Source organism: Castor canadensis, chromosome 11 (genome assembly GCF_047511655.1).
Source record: "Castor canadensis chromosome 11, mCasCan1.hap1v2, whole genome shotgun sequence".
Classification (NCBI taxonomy): domain Eukaryota; kingdom Metazoa; phylum Chordata; class Mammalia; order Rodentia; family Castoridae; genus Castor; species Castor canadensis.
Genome location: NC_133396.1, coordinates 128597680 through 128613098, shown reverse-complemented (window position 1 = coordinate 128613098; position 15419 = coordinate 128597680). Strand labels below are relative to the sequence as shown.

Sequence of the window (15419 nt, the reverse complement as noted above, 5' to 3'; positions counted from 1 at the left end):
ATCCAACATTTGAGGGGCACTTAGAGTTTAACTAAGTGGGTGAACACACCATATTTTTTTTTCCTGACAGCATTACCCCTGGAACACATTTTTTTTTTTTTAAGACAATCTCCCTATGTAACCAGGCTGGCCTTGAACCCTCTCTCTCCTCCTGCCTCAGCCTCCCAAGTGCTGGAATTACAGGTGTGCACACCATAACCCAGCACACCATTGTTTCTGATCCTCAATTATGATGTCATGATAACACCCAGTAGTGGTAAAGTTTGAACTTGAACACAGGGCTTTCCTCTCTAACTGCTGTGCTCTCTTCACTGCAGTGAAGGAAACTACCCATCCTGGGCAGGCCACCAGCCCCAGGGAGCCTCAGCTGGAAGGTCAGGAGCACCTGCTGTAGATTAGGGACCTGGCTGGAGTCCTGATTCTGCTACTTAGTTCTGTACCATGTTGGGCAGGTGACCTCACTTCCCTGCATCCCATGGAAGATAAGAACACTGTGAGGGTTAAGTGACATAATGATTTAAATTCTCAACACAAGATGCTCAGTAAAGGGGACCTTGGGTTCACAAACAGCCCAAGTCCATAGGGGGCACGAGACATGTTTCAAGAGAGAGGGTAGCAAGGTTCTGGAGAGGTAGGGTAGGATGGGCCACAGAGCTGGCTAGCATATAGCAGGTGTGTGGAGCCATGGGAAGAGGGACTGAAGTGTCAGCTACTGTGTGGTCCCTGGTCTAGAACTTCATGGTATCTATGTGTCATTCACACCTGGCCATTGCTTTATTCCTGGGGTCTTGGTCTCCCAAAACCAAGATTCAGAAAGGGGAAGTAACCTGCCCAAGGTCATAGCCAGTTACTTCCTTCATCCATTCACTCCTTCATCAGCTATTGAGTGAGAAAATGCTCAGTGACAGGGCAAGAAGCAGAATGCCTGGCCCAGGCACCGAGCCCACAAGTTTAACATTGCAAGACCACTGTGCAGCCTTAGGGCCAAAATTACTGGTTCTACTAGTGTCGAGTAGGATTTGGACCTGGGCAGGATACAAAAATACAGTCTGGTATGGACCAAGTCTAACCCTTTGGCCTTACTCCACCCCGCCCACTAGCATGCAGTGTTTCTCTCAAAACCAGGCAATGAAGATACAGAGTAGAGACACCTTGTACAAGCACCATTCTTGGCCCCTGGGCCCTTGTATTTCACCTTTCTAAAACCCAGCCTCAGAAGCCATACCTACCAATCCATGGAAAGTGGTCATTCCCCTCCAGCAAGAGCAGTTTGAACTTCCTGGGAGCCTAGGACCCAGGGGAACCCTGAATCCGCAGCAGGATTTCAGAGGGCAGGTGGGAAGAGACCTTCTATTCCAGCCACCTTCCTCCTTGTCCTGGGACAAAGGAAGTTACTGCTAGTTTCTCTCAGTTGCTATGCTGACTTCTTCCTTCTGGGGTAGGAATGTCCTCTATAACAGGAAATAGTGCAAATGGGTTAAAGGCTGGAGGAACAAGAGAGAGTAACTCCAGGAATTGTAAATAGGTCCATGGAGAGGGAAGGGGATTGCCTGAGTTCCCTAACTTATCCCTCCATCCATCCCTCCATCTACCACCCACTCACCCATTCACCCTCTCTCCCTCTCACCCCACCCCCACTACCCTGTCTATCCATCCAGCTCCATCCAACCAATATAAAAGGTTGTTATCTCAGGTTTTTCCTCTTTCTCTTGCTCCATTTTCTTCACAAGATCCACAGGTAAGATGGGGGGATGGAGAGGGTGGTATCCTAAAAGTCGCCTCTCCTGCCCTCTGCCTCTAGGAGAAACTGTGTTAACTTTCCAAGCAGATAAACCAACTTTCCCCACACCTGGAATGAACAAGCTTGACTGCCTGAGCATTTATTATGTTTAACCTGAAGCTTTCTGCTTCTGTCTTGGCTGTTCTAGCTTTCCTTTGCTTCATTATTCTCCTACTGGAAAGAGCTGTGGATTTAGAGTCAGAAAACCTTGTTTTGAGCCAGGAACCAGTAGCTCACACCTATAATCCTAGCTACTCAGGAGGCAGAAATCAGAAGAATCACAGTTTGAAATCAGGCTGGGCAAATAGTTCAAGAACTCATATCTCAAAAAAACCCATCACAAAAAAAGAGCTGGTGGAGTGGCTGAAGGCATAGGCCCTGAGTTCAAACCCCAGTACCACAAAAAAAAAAAAAAAGAAAAGAAAAGAAAAGAAAAGAAAACCTCGTTTTGAATTTGAGTTCTATTACTCACAGTTGAATAGCCTTGAATTCTTTGGGCTTCGGTTTCTTCATCTGCAGCATGAATATAATAATTTCCAGTCGCTGTGAGGATCAAATGAGATAATGGATGAGAAGCAGTTTTGCAAATTGTAAACTGCCCCACTCCTGGGAAGCTTATCATTAATTCCCCCTTGTTTCTCTAACACCAAAGAGAGAAGAGCTGGGGAAAGCAGCAGGGCTCCAGGTCAGAGTTGGGGATGAGGCATTGAACCCTAACCCTGCCCTCTGGCGCTCCAGGTGACCGTGGGAAAGAAGCCATGGAACCTCTGAGCCTTGGTTTTCTCATCGGGAAAGGAGGAGTCATTAGACTAGTTCCCTGTGCCAGCCAAGAAGAGGCGCAGCTCGTAAACAGCCATTGCTCACTGTCTATTTTGGAGACGCTTCTGGCTTACCACCATCAATTACCATTTATTGAGCACACATGATGAGGTGGCCTGGGCTGGTCAACAGACCTTCCAAAGGCCTAGGCCTGGTTCCCAGCAGGCCAGCCCTGCTCAGAAGTGGAATCCCCTGGATAACCCACCAACTTGAGTAGAAATGACAGCTGAACCCATCCCTGGTATTGCATCAGCCACTCATGCGCAGCAGGACCCTAAATGACAAAAAAGGTAAGGGTTTCCTGGTCATGTCTGGGTACACTCAGTGACGAAAGCTGCTGATTCCTGTTTCTTGGTGGTTCTTGCAACTGTCCCTCTCTTCTGCTTCTGCCACCCTTCCGGATGGCAGATCAGGCTTTGGGGATGTAGCCCCAAAGGAAAAGGGAAACCGGGCCTGGTGGTGCCCAGCTGCAAACCCAGCACTTGGGAGACTGGAGCAGGAAGACTGTAAGGCCAGCTGTCACTATGGCAGTAACCTCCTCACAGCTCCTCACAGCTTCGACCTCACGCCTCTGCCATCAACTCCACTTCCTGCTGTCAGATGAATCTTCCTACAACACTGCTTTTGCCTCTCAGGTTCACGCTGGACACTTTCAATGATTCCCTGTTGCCTAAAGGATGAAGTCCAATCAAAACAGCAACTTCAAGAGCTGGCAGAGTAGCTCAAGTGGTAGAGCACCTGACCAGCAAGCATGAAGCCCTGAGTTCAAACTCCCAGCACTGCCAAAATACATGATACAACAGCAACTTTGGAACCAAGGTCACCTGGTATAAATCCTAGCTTTGACCTTGATGGGCAGACTACTTCAACCTCTCTGAGCAATTGTTTCTCCACTGCAAAGTAAAGCCAACAAGATTGATATTATATGACTGTACCTTCCCCAGAGACGTAATCCAGTACATATCAGCTCTTCCTCTTCCCATCCCCTCTTCTCCTCAGTATTATTTCCCTCCACAATCTGTGCCCCCAGCAAGGGGCACTGAGTAAGTCTAATCGCACGTCCACCCTGAGAATTCTGGGAGACTGATGCTGGTGCCAATACATCATCACATGCACCAAGAGGGTGCTGAGAAGAAGGTAAAGGGCTTTGGGATTGAGGATTGGGCTCCTGAAGATCAGGTTTGGGGAATGTAATACCAATGGAAAAGGGAAAACCAGGTAGGGTGGTGCACACTTGTAAACCTGGCCCCTGGGGGATTGGAGCAGGAAGATCACGAGTTCCATGCCAGCCTGGGCTCAAAATTGGAAAAAAAAAATATTGGGGGGCTATAGCTCAGTGATTATCCAACATGCATGAGGCCCTGAGTTCAATTCGCACCCCCCCACACACACACACACAGGTTTTTGTGTTTTTTTTTTTTAAGATAACACTGGGCACAGCACTTAAATGGCCTTGGCTCAGCCTCTGGGGAACCCACACTCTCTCAAAGACACAAAACGACGAAGGAAGCAACACTGGCTACAAAGTCCCAGCAGTCAGGAGACTTGAGCAGCCCAAGGACACAGGGACACCGAGCGGGTGTGGTGGAGAACCAGCAGCGAGGACAACAAAAACAGGATGACTTCATTTACCGAGTTATCAAAACCCACAATGTCTGCAAACCACAGCTTCTTGCCAAGAAATAGTGAGTCACCAGGACACACAGGAAGGACGGGCCACGTGGGTGGGTGGGTGGGATGGAGTGGGCAGAGATGAGCAAAGCGAGTATTTTGACAACACCCGGGTTCAAATCCTGGTGTAGCTCTGAGGCCTTCAGTTTGCTGAATCTCAGCTTCCTATTTTTAAAAATGGGAACTAATAAGAGTGTTTATTTCAAAGGATTGCTTTTTCTTTTTCTTTTTTTTTTGAAGGAGGGTACAGGATCTTGCTATGTAACCCAAACTGGGCTGGAATTCATCATCCTCCTGCCTGGGATTATAGGTGTATACCCCCACACCTGGACAAGCCTCAGCTTACCTACCTTTGTTTCCCCAGACTTGAAAGAGAGACATGAGGTCAGTGCATTTGACTTAACTACTCCCAAACACTTAGGAAAATTGTGCGTTGAAAAAAAGAAGACTGTTTTGCCAGTAAAACCTCACCTGTCCTGGGTGTCCAAAAGAGGCAGAAACTACTGGACAATTGGACAATTGTAGTTTTTACAGTTCAGGAGAGTCTAGTTTTCATAAGTCAGGAGAGCTGATGACTTGAGATAGTTTTGGAGAAAACCAAAAGACTTTTGGAGCCCAGACAGAGGAGGTTTTGCTTCTGCTGCTACAAAAGAAAGAGAGAGAAATCTCTCTGGAGTGGAAGGAATGGGGACCCAGAACAGGAGGCTGAAAATGTGGCTGTGGAAACCAGCTTGCGCACGTGTGGGAGTCAACACCAGCCCATCGAAGGTGCCAGAGATAGCAGACCTCTCTGTCAGTGGGGCTTGAGCTCATTCACCAGACGCAGGCCCAACAAATAAACTATCTCAGGCAGTCTAAACAGAGTGAATGCTCAAGGGCAGTGGAAGCAGGGGATAGGAATGGAGGAGACTCGGAGGTCCAGGTGCCATGAGTCAGAGGAGGGCTTTAGACTAAGGAAACTAGGTTTGAAACTGAGTAGCAGTGCATAGCAGCTGAAAGATCTTGGTTGAATTACTGAGCCTGTCTGACCTTCGGTCTCGTTCCCTATAAAATGAGAATGATAGCATGGGGTTCAAACAGCATAACTGAAACCTTTAACATTGTACCTGGCCCTTTGGAAGTGTAACAGCAATGGTGAGATAGGCTCAAGACTTACTATTTCAGAGATTTTTGAGCATTTCAACATTTGTCTTAGCACAGGCAAACTCAAAACAAGTGAGGGAAAAAAGAGGCCTGTTCCTTATATGAGTCATTGGCCCTATTCTTCGCTCCTTTGCTTGGTTTTGTGGCTTCCACAGCCCTGCCCCAGACCTGGCAGAGCCAAGGTTAGCCCAAAGCAGATAAATAGAATGCTGCTGTCTCTTAAATACCTCCAGGGAACGTATTTCTTGACCTGCCTGCATTTGGAATTCTATGAGAGACGATGTGGTGTGTGTGGTGTGTGTTACTTTGCCTGGGACCAGCCTCAAACCATGACCTTCCTGTCTCTGCCTCCAGAGTAACTAGGACCACCGGCATTTACCACCACACATCCAGCTGAGGATGTTTCTTCTTGTAACTAACCTCGAACCATCCTGCACCAATAGTGACTTACATTCCTTCAATAGTTGATGCAGTCTATCTATAATAATTACAGGACACCTGTTCTGCCAGGTACCATGGCAGCCACTGAAAATACAAAACTGGTTTGCCCTCAGGAAGTCTGGAGTTGGGGGTGGGGGGAGACAACATGGGAACAGGCAGATCAATAATCACCATAGAACACAGAAGGGCCTTGGCAAAGGTTAACTCTGAGCACTCTGAAAGCCCTGAGGAGTCCATGTGGAGGGGACCGAAGAAAGGATTTTCAAGGGTTGGGAGGTGTGGCTCAAGTGGTAGAGCATCTGCCTACCAAGTTCAAGGCCCTGAGTTCAAATTCCAGAACCTCAAAAAAAAAAAACCCAAAGGGCTTCTCAAAGGAGATGACACTTGAGCTGAGTCTCAAGGGACTATTGAGCAAGCAGATGGAAGCCACAGTTATTTTATGACTCCTATTCCTCAGCCTTTATTTTGCAAGAAGCTTATTGTGGAGTTATCACATAGAGATGATCTTGGGTTGGCCTCACTGGGGTTAATTACAGGCAGAAGTTACAGCCCAATGCCTGTGATTACAGCTTGGGCATTATGACCTCTTAGGGTGAATGGTGCCCTGTGGCCTGAAGCAGGTGGTTCAGGCAGGATGGACCACAGGGCTTGTTGTCACCTTCATGTTTAAGGCAAAGTGCAGGAGTAGAGGCCTGGACCTACCAGAGAGATGGGGAGTGGTGGCCTGCAGGAAAAGAACAAGTCCACATGAAGCTATTGACAGTCATCTCTCCCAGAAATCTCTCCTGATCCAGCACCAGGTACTGTTTGGGTAATAGCAAGGACACTCCTGCCTGGAATGTAGAAGGGAAGAACTGGATGACCTCTGGAGGTCACCTCTTGTCAGAGGTGCCCACAATTTCAGGGTCTGGCTCTACAGTTCTAACTTAGCCCAATGATTTTGGCTCAAGGTGCTGCCTTTGGTCTTTCCCTCCAACTAATTAGTTAGCCAGGAACCACACTACCACAGGAAGGGCAGCCTGTGGCACCCCCTCCCATGCCTCAATGCCACAGAGACCTAGAGAAATTGAACACTTTAAAAAAAGTTATTCCACAAACCCAAACCAGAACCCAACCATCATTCCTCAGATGACCCCACCCTCCACAAGACTCAAGGAGGATTAGCTTTTCCTGCTTACAAACTTTCTCCCATCTTAACCACCAAACCCAGAAGAAACCAGAAGAGCCAGGCAGGAGCATGCCATTGAGGTGATCCCCCTGTCATCTTTGGCTCTTGTAGGCACACCCCTCTTACAGCCCCCCCAAAATTCAGTTCCAAGAGTTGAAGGTGCTTCTAAGATAGAACTCTGGGCCACAAAATATCCGTTTGGAGTGGGGTGCTAGAGATGACCCTCAGAAGTCTTAAAGCGCCACATATCTTAGTTATTGTCCTGTTGTTGTTTCTAGTGGATTTGTAACCAGAAGGACTGAGGGAACTGGCAGAATAGCTTAAGTGATAAAGTGCCTGCCTAGCAATGGTGAAACCCTGAGTTCAAACCCCATTACTTCCAAAAAAATCAATTAAAGTTGATTTTTGCCAGGTGCTGGTGGCTTATGTCTGTCATCCTACCTACTCAGGAGGCAGAGATCAGGAGGATCACAGTTCAAAGTCAGCCTGGGCAAATCATTTGTGAGACCCTATCTCAAAAAAATCCATCACAAAAAGGTGGGGGTGGGGGCGCTGGTGACATGGCTCAAGGTATAGGCCCTGAGTTCAAACCCCAGTACCACAAAAAAAAAAAAAAAAAAACCACTGAGGGTGGACTCTTTGAAAACTTTGCCCCTCCTTCTTATTTTTCTTTTTTTGTTTTGTTTTCTTGCAATGCTAGGGATCAAATCCAGGGTCTTGCACATATTAGGGAAGCACTCTACCACTGAGCTACACTCCCCACCCAGAATTTGCTTCTTCTGATAAATGCCCAAAGAGGCTGCTGAGCCTCCCTCTCCAAAGGGTCTCCATCTGTTGGACCACATGCAGTTCTGCTTGGAGGTAGGGGTGGGGACTGATTGAGGTCTCACAAGCACAGGGCACCTCCTCCCCCAGAGGTCAGGCGAGATCCAGAGGAGTTAGGAGCAGAGTGGGGCAGACAGTTTATGGAAAGTGGTCAATTTTTTAAACATCCACCCATTCCGGCTCACATAATCTGCTGTGGTCTGAATGTTTGTGTCCCCCCACCAAAAAAAAAAAAAAAACTAATATGTTAAAACCTAATCCCTAATGCAATAGTATCAAGAGTTGATGGGTGTGGGAGGTGACTGTGGCCTGATAAAAGAGGAGCCTTGGGCTGTGGGTGTGGCTTCATGGTTGAGCAGTTGCCTAGCAATCAGGAGACCCTGCCTTTGATCCTCATCAGAGGGAGCTTGGTTACCTCTCCTACCATGTGAGGACACAGCAAGAAGGAGTCATCCATGAAGCAGTCAGTGAACTCTCATCAGGTATCAAATATGTAGGCATCTTGATCTTGGACTTCTCAGCCTCCAGAACTGTGAGAAATAAATTTCTGTTTATAAATTGCTCAGACTGTGGACTGGTGCCATGGCTCAAGTAGTAGAGCGCCTGCTTTAGCAAGTGCAAAGCCCTGAGTTCAAACCCCAGTATAGCCAAATTATAAATAAATAAATAAGGTAAAATAAATAGGCTGGTCAGGTGTGGTAACTCTTGTCTGTAATCCCAGCTACTTGGGAGGTGAAGAGAGCAAAAAGTTAGCAAGACTCCCATCTCAGCCAATAAGCTAAGTGTGATGGCATGCACCTATGAGTCCAGCTACCTGGAGGATTGAAGTCCGGGGCCAGCCCTAGGAAAAATGAGACACTGTCTGAAAATATAACAAAACAAGAAAGGAGTGGGAGTGTGGCTCAGGTGGAGTGCCTGCCTAGCAAGAGTAAGGCCCTGAGTTCAAACTCCAGTACTGCCAAAAAAAAAAAAAAAAGAAAAAAGAAATTCCCTAGTCCTAGGTATTTTGTTACAGTGACCTGATGGACAAAGACATGACCCTTCTTCTGTTCACTTTTGGTCTCTCCATTTGCCCACTCCTCCTCTCCCCATCTCTTCCCACTCCCCAGGTTAAATGCAGAGAGCAGTTATGTCTTCCCTCTTCCTGTTACTCCATAGATTTTTTTTTTTTTTCTTTTTCTTTTTGGTGGTACTGGGGTTTGAACTTCCCCTTGCTAGGCAGGCGCTCTACTGCTTGAACCATGCCTCCATTCCTCTTTTCCATCGATGAAGGCCTTTGCGGAGACACAGGTATTTCCCCATCCCCAGTTTCTGCCTTCTAGAAGCTGTAAAACTGAGATGGATACTCAGACTAGCCCTCTCTGTTCCCCCTCTGGTTTGGGACTGCTCACTGCAGTCTCTCCGGTGTCAGCTCAAGTAGCACAGAGGGTAAGGGCCTAGCCTCCATCAGACCAATCACAGCTGGCCTGGCTCTACAGCTTATTGACTGTTGGTCCTCCCTGAGTTTCATTTCCCGTGAAATTTGCCTACTGACACCTACTGCCCAGGACTGCAAAGGTGAAAGGAAACTGCGGGTAGAGGGACCTTTGTGGCGTGCGCATGCGTAGTAGGGCTCAATAAACGTAAGCGTGGAATGACTGAAAGGTAAGTGCACCGAGGCTGTGCGCTCGCTTCTTTGTTTGAAGCAGGATTACAAAGATGGGGTCTAAGGAGCTGCTAAGGAACAGGAAGGACTGAAGATGGCTAGGTGTGAACGGCCCCTTGGATCCTGAGGCCTGGAGAACTAGCCTAGGATGTAGAGGACAAGACAGCCTGTTGGCTCGAAGGGGCCGGGGGCAGGGGAGTCTGGATCTGCGGGCGGAGTTGGGTTATGTTCCTGCCATTAACCATGTGATGCTGAATATTTCTTTTTTTCTTTTTTTGGCGGAATTGGGGTTTGAACTTAGGGCCTCATGCTTGCTAGGCAGGCACTCTACCACTTGAGCCACTCTGCCAACCCTTTTGTGATGGGTTTTTTTCAAGATAGAGTCTCAAGAACTGTTTGCCCCGGGCTGGCTTCCAACCAAGATCCTCCTGATCTCTGCCTCCTGCGTAGCTGGGATTACAGGTGTGAGCCACCAGTGCCACGGTTCCCAGCTGACACTGAAACTTTCAGAGTCTCACTTTCCCCAACTGTAAAATGTGAACAATAAGTTTGGTTTTTTGTTTGTTTGTTTGTTTGTTTTTTGGTGGGAGTGGATTTGAGCTCAGGGCTTTTCACTTGCAAAGCAGGCACTCTACTGCTTGAGCCACACCTCCAGCCCATTTTGCTCTGGTTATTTTGGAAATGGAGTCTCTTGAACTATTTCCCTGGCCAACCTCAAACTGTGATCCTCCCAGTCTCAGCATCCTAACTAGCTAGGATTACAGGCATGCGCCACGGGTGCCCAGCTGGTGAATAATAATGTTTAATTAGTACATAATTTCAGGTTTTTTTACAATAAAGAATTTAAAGATGGATGGGGGTGTTGGATGCATGACAATATGAATGTACTTGCTGAACTGTACACTTAAAATGGTAAAATTTATGTTATGTGTATGTTATCACAATAAAAAATTTGAAAAAATGTGAATAATAATAATAATTCAGGTCCTTTTTTTTTGAGACAAGGTAGCTCAGATTGAAATTGACCTTGAGATCTCCTGCCTCAGCTTCCTGAGTGCTGGAATTACTGGTGTGTGCCACCATGCCCAGCCCAGATGCTCTGTTCTTCCTAGCATATAGGGCTATTGCAAGGATCAAATTAATACTCTATGTAGAAACTTTTGCAAACTGCAAAGTACTGTGCAAACACAAGCCTTTTGTTGTTGTTGTGAGACAGGGTCTCACTATGTAGCCCAGGGCTGGCCTCAAATTCAGGATCCTCCTGCCTCAGTCTCCCAAGTGCTGGGATAACAGGCATGTGCACCATCACACCTCATTCAACACAGGAGGCTTTTTTTTTTTTTGGCAGTACTGGGATTTGAACTCAGGACCACACGCTTGCTAGGCAGGCACTCTTACCATTTGAGCCACTCCTCCAGCCCCACAGGAGACTTTTAAGGACTCTGGAACAGGGGTGCATAAAGGGACAGGTAGTAACCCTTCTTATCTAGCTTGGGAGCCAGGAAGGATCCTTCCACTGGATTTCTTTTGATCTTCATTTTAATGAGTACTCAGGGCATTACTGACACTCTAATTAGGATTAAAAATTAAATTTAAAAATCATCACCTGTTCCCTTCCTTCTATACTCACTTCCTCAGCTCTACTGAGCACAACCATTAACCAAAAACTATTTTAAATGGCACTAATTTGCTGTACCCTGAAACAAATGAGAGATAAATATTTAGTTAGAAAAACAAATCACAAACCAAATGAGTTTAAAACAAAACAATAACCTAGTTAATGAGTTCTGAGTGAAATTAAAAGGAAACCACGGCAAGCTTCCAAAGCAATGGAACCAGAATGAAAACCTGAACAGCAAAATATGCGCCAAGGAAATGAAACTGATTCTGCATATCATCAAAGGCCCTGAATCAATACCTCTAGCCCTCACCTTCTCAATATCAGGTTTTTTCACCTGATACTGAGATTTTGTATGCCAAGCACTTGACAAAGGCTAAGGCAGGAGAATCACAAGTTCAAGGCTAGCCTGGTCTACATCGTGATCAGATGAAGTCTGTACTCCTTCATTTCACAGAGGTACCAGATGTCTTGGATGGGCTGTCACTAAAAAGAAAAAGAGAGGAAAAGACAATCCCCTCCCTCCAGGAGCACACAGTGTTTGCCTATAAAAATGCACTCCCACGCCCAGCCCAGCCTAATCCCCACCTAACCCTCCTCTAATAGCTCATGGTCCTAAGATGTCAGAGTAAAATGGACCTGGACACCCCTGCTAAACCTCATTACTGCCAGAAGCAGAGCATGAAACCAGCAAAGAACAAAAAAGTCAACAGACCCCACAGAGGTCTCCGTGGTGACTGTGACCAGGAGATCCCGGGAGACCAGCTTCTCAAGCCAACAAAGAAAGTGTTCTTCGTCTCAATTCCACATGCACACTCCTGCAGAGTCAGACATGCTTTCTAATGACCTCAGTAAAGATTGTCCCCTCCACTCCTCTCCACAGGAATCCCAGGAAGTGGGAAAAATGAAATTGCTGCTTATTGAGTGGAAATGACCACCCACACTCAGCAAGGGGTGAGCTGGAAGCCAGGCCCCCTGTGGAGGGCTCAGCAAGGTTCCCCCAAGTGGAAAAGTGGCCCAGCTCTGCTGCATTTGCTGCTGACAATGCAGCTGTTGCTCTTTGCTTATCTCTTGTATGAACACAGCCAGAACTGTCCATCCTTACTTGTCCTTGGACTCTCAGTGCTGAAGTCGCTTCCATGAGCAGAGTCCTCCTTATTTGGTTCCTGAAGCCATTTTAATTCACATGGACTTGAGACCTGGGTGTTTTGATTGCAGATGACAACGTCTTGGAGGTCACCCTGGCTATCTTTCTAACTGGAGGCTTTCCTTGTCTCCTGCCATCTTGGCCCAAGCCAAGTTCATAGACCTCTGCTGTGGTGTCTCAGCTCGCATTCTTACCCCCAGTCTGTAAGATGGACTGGTGTCCCCAGCCTTTGGGGCCAGCCTACAGTTACATTAGCTCCCCAAACTGTCTTCATGTCCTGGCTAGACATGTTAAGGACAGACAGGGATGGGGAAAGAGGCTATTTGGTTAAATGCCTGTCCTGCCTTTAACCATCACCAGGTCTGTTCTAGAGAAAGAAAAACACTGGAAGAATTTCAAAGTACAGCTGGAGTCCCACCAACTCTAGGAATCTTCCTAAAAGTTCCAGTGTATCTTCAGCTTTTCCTTCGTAAAACTTTCCCTGGATTCAAGATTCAGACTGGATCTATTTTTACCTGTGTTTTGTCTCCACCACTAGATCAGAGACTTCTGGAAGGCAAGGAGTATATTATATATGTCAAAAACCAAAATTACGGCAAATTTAAAGATTGTTTTTTCTAAAGACAGGGTATTGATATGTAGCCAAGGCTAGCCTTGAACTCAAAATCCTCTTGTCTCCACTTTCCCAGTATTGGGATTACAGACATATGTCACCACACCCAGACAGTTTAAAGATCTTGATTGGCTTTAGTTTGCAATTCTAGAATCAGGGAACATTTCATTCCATTTAATAGAGTAAGTGTTCCGATGAGCCAGTCAGAGGGACTGGTTTTATAGACAGAAAATGTTTTTTCAGTCCAGCTGACAAAAGCCAAAACAAAGAACAAAAAGCAAATGGCCATTTCAAAGTTACTTTCCTTGTGTCAGGGAACAGGGAGATAGAACAATGGAAAAATAACTGATTAGTTAATCTCCAGTTACTTTAATTACTTGTTTTGTATGAAGATTAAAGTAGATAAAGATAACTTCATTATCTGGCCGAGTAAAACTAGCCTGTTTGGGAAACTTGGCATTATCTCTCTCCCTCGATTTCTTGGAATGTCAAGTAACAACTTAGTTCTTGGTGATGTGGAACGTTAGCGTGAGTGACTCCATTTTGATTTTCAGTCTGGTCCAGTCTCTTGGGGCTCAGTGCAGGAGCATTAGTCCAAAACAATGGCCTCCTATAATTTTTTGTTGTTCTTTTTTGGGGGTGGTCAATACTGGTGGTTGAACTCAGTAGGTGTTCTACCACTTGAGCTACCCTGCTAGCCCAAGTGAATTCTTTTTTCTTTTTTTTTGGTAGTAGGGGGATTTGAACTGAAGGTGTGGGGCTTTTGATGCAGGTGTTCTACAACTTGAGCCATGTTCTCAGCCCTTATAATTTTTATCTAACACAAATAACTGTTGTATAAAGTTTCTCTGTATTACACTGAGCCTAGATTATCCCTGCCCACCATTTCCTGGTTTCCAATCTGTCCTACAACCTGTAGCTGCTACTCAGGGCTCTTCCTGGACCAACCCCAAACCATCTCCCTGGGCTTTATTCTCCATTTCTCCACCTCAGGACCTTTGCCCATGTCATTGCCCTGACTGTTCCACCCTATCCCATCCTCATCCCAAACAGTTAAAGTTTACTCTTTAAGGCCTTTCAAACACTCTCACCTTCCTAGAGCCTTCTAGTATTGTTGTCAGGAGCAGACACTCCCTGGAATTTCCATAGAAGTATTTCCACGTTTTATCTTTTAACTTATATTACCTAGCAATACTAAGCACTCAAAAAATAGACTTAAAAGAATAACTACAGTCGTGCCTGGTGGTACACATCTGTAATTCCAGCACTTCAGGTTGGGGTGGGGGGTAAGGAGGGAGAAGAGAGAAGAGGCTGAGGCAGGAAGATTAAGAATTCCAGGCTAGGGAGGGGGTGGGGGCAGGGGGGAGAAATGACCCAAGCCTTGTATGCACATATGAAAAATAAAACAATAAAATAAATAAATAAATAAAAAGAATTCCAGGCTAGTCTGGGCTACACAGAGAGACCCTGTCTCAAACAAGCAAATAAGAAATAGCACTTTTTCCTTTTGCCAGCCCTGGGGATTGAACTTTTTGCTTTTAGGTTTTTGTTGTTTTTTTTTTTCAGATACGGTCTCCTACTTTTGCCCTGGGTTGGCCTTGAACCACAATCCTCCTACCTCTATCTACTGAGTGGCTGGGATTACACACTTGCTAGGCATGATAGCACCTTCTATTGTAATGAGCTATACTATGAGCATACATTCCCCATCCCTACAAAACAATGTCTTTGAATACCTCATCTGAGTCCAGTGGATGTTGAAACAGTAAACGTACACTGAATTGAGTAGCAAGTGTTCAGTAGTACTTGTTGAGTGAATAAATGCACTGAAATGAGTCTATCTATAGGTACCAGCTCAAAGGGTTTCTATATTACTGTCTACATTGTAGTTCTATATTGCTTAGTACAAGTGACCTAAAAACCCCAGTTTCCTCTAGCATATGCGTGGGTGATGAGTCATGAAACTCATCTGGAGGAAAGATGCCACTGACTCAATTGCTGCCAGCACTCACTCTTCACCTTCCATCTCTGCCTCTCTCTGCTTGTGGTCTTATTCTTTCCTATTGGTCAGCTTCTTCCACATGGCAGGAAACATGGTTCCTCTTATGACCAGAGCCTCGCCATTCGCTGTGTTCACTGTTGAGCTGAGCCTTATTCTCTCTCTCTCTGATCTTAAATTCAAAAATCTCTGGAAAGGATTGGCTGGGCTTGGGACACATGGGGGCAGGACCTCTAATACAGTAACAGTTCCCATGTTTTTTTCCTTTTTTTTTGGTGGGACTTCATGCTTGCAAAGCAGGTGCTCTACTGCTTGAGCTACACCTCCAGTCCTTTTGCTCTGGTTATTTTGGAGATGAGATCTTACGAACCATTTGCCTGGGCTGGCCTCAAACCAAAAATGAAGCTCCTGATCTCATCCTCTCAAGTAGCTAGGATTACTGATGTGAGCTACCAGGGCCTAGCTAACAGTTCCCATCTTAACAATGAGGAGAAAGAGCGTCTTGAAAAATGCTGGGTCTGGGCATGGGAGGATGGTTGGTGTAGATACC

At 46.1% G+C, this 15419-nt stretch overlaps 1 long non-coding RNA gene across 1 annotated transcript; it reads left to right on the top strand.

Moving 5' to 3' along the window:
* Positions 1–2665: 2665 nt before the first annotated feature.
* On the top strand, positions 2666–4309 carry LOC141414117 (uncharacterized). The gene is made up of 3 exons (XR_012439207.1): positions 2666–2889; positions 3235–3736; positions 4024–4309. It is a non-coding gene; the product is annotated as an uncharacterized lncRNA (long non-coding RNA).
* The last annotated feature ends 11110 nt before the right edge of the window (positions 4310–15419 follow it).